Source organism: Colossoma macropomum, unplaced genomic scaffold (assembly GCF_904425465.1).
Source record: "Colossoma macropomum unplaced genomic scaffold, Colossoma_macropomum, whole genome shotgun sequence".
Lineage (NCBI taxonomy): Eukaryota > Metazoa > Chordata > Actinopteri > Characiformes > Serrasalmidae > Colossoma > Colossoma macropomum.
In genome coordinates, this window is record NW_023494793.1 from 43763883 (window position 1) to 43774389 (window position 10507).

The window sequence follows — 10507 nt, forward strand, 5'->3', positions numbered from 1 at the left end:
AGGTGCGGAAACTGGAACATTGCTGTGATGATTTGATTGAGCATCAGTGAGGTCAGGTACTGATGTTGTAGCATTGCTGTGAGGATTTGATTGAGCATTAGTGAGGTCAGGTACTGATGTTGTAGCATTGCTGTGTGGATTTGATTGAGCATTAGTGAGGTGAGGTGCTGATGTCGGAACATTGCTGTGAGGATTTGATTGAGCATTAGTGAGGTCAGGTACTGATGTCGGAACATTGGTGTGAGGATTTGATTGAGCATTAGTGAGGTCAGGTACTGATGTCGGAACATTGCTGTGAGGATTTGATTGAGCATTAGTGAGGTCAGGTACTGATGTCGGAACATTGGTGTGAGGATTTGATTGAGCATTAGTGAGGTCAGGTACTGATGTCGGAACATTGCTGTGAGGATTTGATTGAGCATTAGTGAGGTCAGGTACTGATGTCGGAACATTGCTGTGAGGATTTGATTGAGCATTAGTGAGGTCAGGTGCTGATGTTGGAACATTGCTGTGAGGATTTGATTGAGCATTAGTGAGGTCAGGTGCTGAAACTGGAACATTGTTGTGAGGATTTGATTGAGCATTAGTGAGGTCAGGTCCTGATGTTGGAACATTGCTGTGAGGATTTGATTGAGCATTAGTGAGGTCAGGTACTGATGTTGTAGCATTGCTGTGAGGATTTGATTGAGCATCAGTGAGGTCAGGTACTGATGTCGGAACATTGCTGTGAGGATTTGATTGAGCATTAGTGAGGTCAGGTACTGATGTCGGAACATTGCTGTGAGGATTTGATTGAGCATTAGTGAGGTCAGGTCCTGATGTCGGAACATTGCTGTGAGGATTTGATTGAGCATTAGTGAAGTCAGGTGCTGAAACTGGAACATTGCTGTGAGGATTTGATTGAGCATTAGTGAGGTCAGGTCCTGATGTTGGAACATTGCTGTAAGGATTTGATTGAGCATTAGTGAGGTCAGGTACTGATGTCGGAACATTGCTGTGAGGATTTGATTGAGCATTAGTGAGGTGAGGTCCTGATGTTAGAACATTGCTGTGAGGATTTAATTGAGCATTAGTGAGGGCAGGTACTGATGTTGGAACATTGCTGTGAGGATTTGATTGAGCATTAGTGAGGTCAGGTACTGATGTTAGATGGTCGGTTCTGGATCATCACTCTTCCCATAGGTATTGGACGGAGCTCCATCACTCCAGAGAACCCAGTTCCACTGCTCCACAGCCCAGTGCTAGGTGGGCTTTATACCCCTCTATACCCCCTTTATACACCAGGCTATATACTATGACTGTTCCGTGTCATTACATCACTCTCCAACTGAGCCAAGTCAGACAGATACAGCCATATGCAGTAGTTTGGACACCTCTAGTCAAATTCCATGTTTTGTTGATTTTCTAAGTGTGAATAAGTGAACACGTCCTCCACAGAGACACACTTCTGCACATTTAAATGCACAATTACTGTTTATTTGCTGAATTTAACATATTGAGGGAAAAATAAAATATAAAATGTGGTCTGTGCAAAAAGTATAGCACATTTGATATTTTGAGGGCTTTTTTCAACTCAGCAGGAGAAGTTCACAAAAATTTGCAGAAAAACGCCAAACTTTGTTTATGATTGTAGAAAAGATAAAGTGTGGACGTGTGTTGTAGTTATTTAGTCTACATTACAGATATGCAGCGACACAAAACGTGAGTTTTTTGAGACTGATAGTTGTGATACAATGCAAAAAAAGCTAAAGATAGAAAGTTCGGGGAGGGCAGGGAGCAACGTGACTCACAGTATTTTCATATTGTTAGGCTGTGAAACGTAGTGAGCACTGCCTGCTCATTCAGAACTCTGAGGCAGCTACTCTGAGGCAGCTACTCTGAGGCAGCAAGGCGCTCAGTCATGTCCAGATCTAATGCATGTATAAAACACTGCCTGGTTCCTGTTTTCGGCTCTTTTTAACGGCACTGTAGATGTGCCCTTCGCCACCTTACACTGCAAAAAATTATATCGAGGCAAAGTGAAATTATCATAAATCTAGTCAATATATCTAATATTTCTCATTACAAGGTTGTTGTCAAAATATCATACGATTGTTGAACTTTTAAGAGAATTTTTTATCTGTTTTAAGTCATTTTTCTGGTGAAAGTGTCTTATTCTATTGGCAGTTCATTTTTCTTTTTGAGAAATAATGCAGATGATTTTGCTGAGAAATAATGTCAAAAACAAATCAAATGATCTGCCAATGAAATGAGACACTTTCATTAGATAAAATTACTTAAAACAAGTAAAAAAGTCTAGAAATAAAAGTGATAATCTTATAATATTCTTACAACAGTCTCATAAAGAGAAACATTAGATGTACCGACTAAATCTAAGATTACTTCACCTGCTAAGACATCATTTTTTGTAGTGTAATACTCCCAAAATCCTTTGTGGCCGTGCTGATGCAGTTAGAAATAAACAGAAAACAGAAAACACCAGCAGAACACACCAGCACTGACTCAGTCGACAGAGCTGCCTTCTAAGGCTCTGACTTATGAGACAGTGCAGGTGGCAAGGCATCAAGACAGCTGCCTTCAGTGTCAGACACAGCCGTATAGAGGTTCCAGCAGACCTGCTGTTGGTCATCTCGTGTTCCCATAGCAACGTCATCTGTGAATTTTCACAGCAATCGGACGATGTTTTTCCAGATTCACCCCAAAGAGAAAGTTTTGATCCTGTTAAAGTAACTTATTTCATCACAAGTGTTTGGAATTAGTGAGCTGTACAGAAATCAGTCCTATATTATTTTAATCTGTAATATATCAGCCTAAAGTACAGCCTCCACACGGGGGGGTTAGTTCAACACACTGTTACAAATAAGACCCCCAAAGTAAACAATTAGAGTAAACAATTATAATATCCCCTCATATACATTCAAAACAGCGTTTCATTGACAGATTCATCCAGAAGAACAATAAATGTAATGTAAATAAAATATATTTCAGGCTGATATTTGCTAATTTGCCAGCATTTGTCAGCTTCTTTTTGCTAATCTTAGTATTTTGGATGCAGACGTTTGTAATTAGGTTGGAAAACTGCAGTTCAAACAACACAGAATTATAATGAATTAACTGTATTTGCATACATTTCATAGACTCTTTAAAGACTGTTAACTCTGCCTGGGGGGTGAGTCGCACTTTCAGCTGAGTTGTTTACAAACCGAGCTCAAAACCAAAATTATGTTGTTGTTTGTTGCAGAGATGTGTATGCTTTATAAATCATCTTAATCTCAATCTCAAAATAAATACTTTTTATTTATTTAGCACAAGTGTTGTGCCCTGCTGTCCCGACAGAACGTTAGCGATCGCATTTCTGAGCCGTGAGTACAGATAGTTATAGATTTCCCATATTACAGACACTGTGGCCCATAAAAGTGAATGTTGATCATAATTAAATGTGTTTCTGAGTCACAATTACAGCCTTCATTCCTCCTCATGATAGTCTTAGTTTTTTCTCTATGACCAGCCATGAACAGGAATCATGAGAGAGTTATTACAGTACAGAGTATAAACACTCCTCTCAGTCATTAAAACTCAAATACAGCTGATTCAAACCGCAGTAAACAGATTATTAATCCTTCATTCTGCTTTCCTGTCTTCCTACAATCCTATCAGTGCTTTAACTTGGTTACCTTGATTTGTTTGTGATTTGTGTGGCTGCTTTTCCTTTTATAAGCAGCTCTAATACAAATACATTATATTACTGAGATATTGAGATCATGCTTGTTATTGCATTTATTAATTTTAGTTTCATGCTGCGTTTGCAGATTGCACTTACAGTACCATTCAGATGCCTTATTAATGATTGTCATATCAGTTTCTGTTGTCATTTTGTTCAATAACAGCTTCTACAGTGTTGATTGGAATTTAATATTCTAAATAAAATATTTAGACACCAGAAGAGATTTTTCAGGTGTTTTATTTAATGTTTTCAAAGATCGTGTGAAAAACAAGAAGTTCATTAATATTAACGGAATATACTGCAGATGTTTAATTCTCTATCTATATATAGTAGTTTCACCATCTGAAGGCGTCATTAACAAACATCAAATACACAAATGTCGCTCAGCGCCGCCCTCTAAAGGCGTCATTAACAACCATCAAATAAACGAACGTCGCTCAGCGCCGCGCTCTAAAGGCGTCATTAACAACCATCAAATAAACAAACGTCGCTCAGCGCCGCCCTCTAAAGGCGTCATTAACAAACATCAAATAAACAAACGTCGCTCAGCGCCGCCCTCTAAAGGCATCATTAACAACCATCAAATAAACAAACGTCGCTCAGCGCCGCCCTCTAAAGGCGTCATTAACAACCATCAAATAAATGAACGTCGCTCAGCGCCGCCCTCTAAAGGCGTCATTAACAGACATCAAATAAACAAACGTCGCTCAGCGCCGCCCTCTAAAGGCGTCATCAACAACCATCAAATAAATGAACGTCGCTCAGCGCCGCCCTCTAAAGGCGTCATTAACAGACATCAAATAAACAAACGTCGCTCAGCGCCGCCCTCTAAAGGCGTCATCAACAGCCATCAAATAAATGAACGTCGCTCAGCGCCGCCCTCTAAAGGCGTCATTAACACACATCAAATAAACAAACGTCGCTCAGCGCCGCCCTCTAAAGGCGTCATCAACAACCATCAAATAAATGAACGTCGCTCAGCGCCGCCCTCTAAAGGCGTCATTAACACACATCAAATAAACAAACGTCGCTCAGCGCCGCCCTCTAAAGGCGTCATTAACAACCATCAAATAAACAAACGTCGCTCAGCGCCGCCCTCTAAAGGCGTCATCAACAACCATCAAATAAACAAACGTCGCTCAGCGCCGCCCTCTAAAGGCGTCATTAACAACCATCAAATAAACAAACGTCGCTCACTGTCACTGTATTTCCCTCACCCTAATTCATGAAAAAAGCACTTAATTCAGTTGAAACCTATGATTTTACAGTGTCATCATCACATCAGTACTATTTTGTACATGGATCTGCAATTATCTGCAGTTCAGCTCAGGAGAGACTTGTGGATGTTGTTTCTAAGACTTTCATTCTGTTACTAAATAAAGTTGAGTTCTTCTGGACGTTTTCCCTCCCACCAAAGTCTGAATCTAAAACCCCTCACCGCTAACATCCTTCCGCTTTTCTTTCGTTGTGTTTTCAGCCTGAAGTTGGCGGACAGCACACTCTGTCTTTGATCCAGAACAATAGCTCACCTTTTTTATCTCAAATTATGCAGACAAACTGCGCTGTGTCTGCATTTAAAAAGATGAATGATGTTCCATGGTGAAAATGATACACTGCCTCATTCACTCTTTGTCTTGACCACAGAGTTAATTATACTGTCCTCAACCAGCCGTCTGTGTCCTCTGCGCTGGTGTGTGTCCACTTTAAAAGAATAGCTCGAAAAAAATTCGTCACCACCATCATCCACAACCCCATCACAAACGCAGCCGAGCATTCAAGACATGTCTGAAGTTGGAAGGTGTCTGAAGTTGGCTTCCTCAGTTTAGGCAGTAGCTAAATAGTAATGGAAGCTTATACCCCACCAATTGAACACAGCTATTACTGTTGTATCCACTGGAACAAACCTAGAAATCCCCCTTCAAAATGATCTAGATTTTGTGGGGTCTTCACTTTCCGCCCAGCTGTCATAATCCAGATGATAAAAATAGAATTATAACACGAGTTGATTAATAAAAATTCATCTGTACTGCACTACTGATGTATGAAGCAGTGGGCTATACCCGTCTCCATGGTAACACTTCACCCATTTCCATGGTTGTGTTACACCCATTTCCATAGTTATGTTACACCCATTTCCATGTTTATGCTACATCCATTTCCATGGTTACACTACACCCATTTCCATAGTTACACTACACCCATTTCCAAGGATACACTACATCCATTTCCATGGTTACACTGCACCCATTTCCATAGTTACACTACACCCATTTCCAGAGTTACAATACACCCATTTCCAAGGATACGCTACATCCATTTCCATGGTTACACTACACCTATTTCCATTGTTATGCCACACCCATTTCCATGGTTACACTACACCCATTTCTATGGTTACAGTGTGCCCATTTCTATGGTAACACTACACCCATTTCCATGATTACACTACACCTATTTCCATGATTATGCCACTCCTATTCCCATGGTTACGTTACACTCATTTCTATGGTTACTCTGCACCCATTTCCAGGGTTACGCTCCACCTATTTCAATGGTTACAGAACATCTATTTCCATTTCAATGCTATGAATATTTCCATGGTTACATTACATTTCCATGGTAAGGCTACGCCTATTTCCATAGATATTCTACACCCATTTCCATGTTTGCACTGCACCTATTTCCATGGTTACACTGCACCCATTTCCATGGTTATGCTCCACCCGTTTCCATGGTGACGCACCACCCATTTCAATGGTTACAGTACATCTGTTTCTATTGTAATGCTATGAATATTTCCATGGTAATGCTACAACCATTTCCAAAGTTACATTACACCATTCGAATGGTAAGGCCACACCTATTTCCATAGTTATTCTACACTCATTTCCATGGTTACACTGCAGTCAATGCTACACATATCTCCATAGTTACACTACACCAGTTTCCATAGTTACTTTATAACATAACCATGAGACACAACATTCCATTACAGTCTGAATGCTATTATAGTTGAGGTGAGACAAATAAAGTGGCTTTAGATATTCATAACTGTGTTGCAGAGAGAGAAGTAAGATGAGAAGATAATCTACTCAGTTAGCACTAAACTTACCGTTTTTAGCTCTGATTACTGATTACAGAGTTTGATTGTTTTGCCCCATCTGTACTTCAACGTCTGTAGCTGAAGTGAACTGTCTGCTGAGAATCGTGACTGAAAACAGCCCAAAGCAGGATGTCAGTATCTCATAATGACCTGAATGTTGGCTGAGTTTTAGTGTTTTGTGTGCGTGGGGGTGAAGGAGGTGGGCTCCAGCTTCATAGTGTCTGTCCTGCACCTCCAAAACCAAAACTACAGCCTTGTACGTGGCTAAAAAGAGGAGCAGTGTTTATCCTGGAGCCTGAATTTTGTCACTATTTTTATAGACGTTACATTTACAGATAACAGTGAGTCACACAGTGTCAGAAACCACATCATCAAGTCTATTAGAGACACTGAACAACTACACACAGTTTAATGCTGCACACGTCACTTCCGTTTCTTTTCAAATATGTTTCGACAGTCAGTCAAGAGTTACTGAGTTACTGGGATAGTTTGAAGAAACTACAAGAGGAAATTAGATTTTCAGGCTAATTGACAGATGCTTACAGTTATTGATCCAGCTGATAGATCAAAACATATCGAAAATAGGCAGACACCACCCTGAAAGTCATTGGATGGGTCAGCACTAGGAGTTCTGGTTTATTTTGGAAGAGATCGCCCACGTTTTCTCAGCTCTAACTGGTGGACAGGCGGTCAGACGGGCACATCTGGATGCGAAAATAAAGCGTGTGATTACAGCGGAGAGAGAGAGCCTGTGCTCATTATTCTCATGACAGCGCAGCCTCGGCCCAGGCTATTTCAGGCCACAGCTACTTCTCCTCTTTAAGTGGTAGCGCAGTGCCACAGAAGGGTTTATTTTCAGCCTGCTCTTTCTCTCCCAGATCCACTTTCCTCCAGCTGCTTTTCATCGATCCCATCGTCCATAAACACAGATCAGGGCAAAATGTTTCTAAAACAACACTAACACTCTGTAAAAACAGACTACGGAACAAATTCAATGTGTACTGGTAGATGTTAACCTGGGGCATAACTACCCCAAATTTCATCAGTTGAAACCAATCAGAACAAGATCTGTGAAATTTGTCATCATAAGAACAGTGTGGACAGATTCAAAGGCTCAGTGGGGCTCTTTTAGCAACAGAGTGAACAGGATTTTTGCAATTAAATATACTTAATGTATAGTACAACAGTATCTACTGTGAATTATTCAGTGGCTATATATGTGTTTGTATAGTATGTGTAGTGAATATATGTCTGTAAGTGTGTCTGTAGTGTTCATGTGTAGTGTACATGGATCTGTAGTGTTCATGTGTAGTGTACATGTGTCTGTAGTGTAAATGTGTAGTGTACATGTGTCTGTAGTGTATATGTGTAGTGTACATGTGTCTGTAGTGTATATGTGTAGTGTACATGTGTCTGTAGTGTAAATGTGTAGTGTACATGTGTCTGTAGTGTAAATGTGTAGTGTATATGTGTCTGTAGTGTATATGTGTAGTGTACATGTGTCTGTAGTGTAAATGTGTAGTGTATATGTGTCTGTAGTGTATATGTGTAGTGTACATGTGTCTGTAGTGTATATGTGTAGTGTATATGTGTCTGTAGTGTTCATGTGTAGTGTACATGGATCTGTAGTGTTCATGTGTAGTGTACATGTGTCTGTAGTGTAAATGTGTAGTGTACATGTGTCTGTAGTGTATATGTGTAGTGTATATGTGTCTGTAGTGTATATGTGTAGTGTACATGTGTCTGTAGTGTAAATGTGTAGTGTACATGTGTCTGTAGTGTAAATGTGTAGTGTATATGTGTCTGTAGTGTATATGTGTAGTGTACATGTGTCTGTAGTGTATATGTGTAGTGTATATGTGTCTGTAGTGTATATGTGTAGTGTACATGTGTCTGTAGTGTATATGTGTAGTGTATATGTGTCTGTAGTGTTCATGTGTAGTGTACATGGATCTGTAGTGTTCATGTGTAGTGTATATGTGTCTGTAGTGTTCGTGTGTAGTGTACATGTGTCTGTAGTGTATATGTGTAGTGTATATGTGTCTGTAGTGTATATGTGTAGTGTACATGGATCTGTAGTGTTCATGTGTAGTGTACATGTGTCTATAGTGTAAATGTGTAGTGTACATGGATCTGTAGTGTTCATGTGTAGTGTACATGTGTCTATAGTGTAAATGTGTAGTGTACATGTGTCTGTAGTGTTCGTGTGTAGTGTACATGTGTCTGTAGTGTATATGTGTAGTGTATATGTGTCTGTAGTGTACATCTGTAGTGTATATGTGTCTGTAGTGTACATGTGTAGTGTATATGGGTCTGTAGTGTTCATGTGTAGTGTATATGGGTCTGTAGTGTTCATGTCTGTAGGCGTCACTTGGTCATTTTAAACTTCTACTCTCTAACCACCTCCACTCTGCCTGCAACTGTTTTACCTGATTTTTTACCATTTTTATCTTATTTTCATTATTCTATTAATTATTTGTTATTTTATCCATTATTATTCATATTCTTATTCTTATTTTAATTATTAATTACAATAAAATTTCTCAGTTTCAATATTTGATATGTTATATTTGTACTGTAATTGTTTTCAGTTAAATATAGGGTTTAAATGATTTACACATCATTGCATTTTGTTTTTATTTACATTTTGCACAGCATCCCAACTTTTTTGGGAAATGGGGTTGTATAAACACAGACTAAAATATGTCAGCACAGCTAAAAACCGGTCCAATTCAGGCTGTTACTGCTGTTTTCAGCCACATACTGTTTCTTGTTTTTCTTATAGATAATCGGTAATGACTGCATTTTTTTTTGCCAAACTATTCTTTTAAGCTTCAGAACGCCAAGATGTGTCTGTACACTGCCTCTTGCCTACTGAACTGATGTGAAGTGAAACTGAGCCAGAATCTTAATAAACTTGCAGTAAAGAAAGGATACCAGGAGTCTAGTTCAAACAAATAGGTAGGTTTAAAAGACTGAGCTCCGGAGACGTTTACATTCTGAATATTTCAAGTGCTCATGTAAGATTTCAAGTGCACAGATTTTACTGTTGGAGTTTTTCATGTATTTCATGTATTTTCAATAAACAATGGTCAGTTTGATTTACAGCAAAATGTTAATTAAAAATGAAATAAAAACATAGACGTTCTCTGGCCCACGGATTCGTTGAGATTTTTTAATATGCCTCTTTTAGTGGTTGAGTTTGACACCCCTGATGTAGGTGATGTAATATTCATTATGTTGAGATTGTTGTAAGCTTGTTAAAAGATTATCTAACATATTTCTAGGCATGTTTGACTTGGTTCAAGTGAATTTATCAAGTAATACTCTCACTATATTGACAGATAATTATTTCTTATTGTAAGAAATTAAGATATATCATTCAAACTAGCAAAATTATCTCCCTGCTAATAAATAAATAAATAAATAAATAAATACATACATACATAAATACTATTAAAAGTGTCCAATGGTCTCAGTGTAAAGTGTAAAGGACCCTAATGGTTAAACAGGTGTTCTGATTCCAGATGCATTTGATGGTTTTCTAATGGAATCTAAAGGTTCTACAGGATTCTCCTTAGAAAGCAAAACCATCAGGTTTTAATCCCAGTGGTTTTTACTGGTCAATTTTCAGCAGGGCTGCCAATACAGTGAGATCTTTTCTCTTGATAAAATGTTAG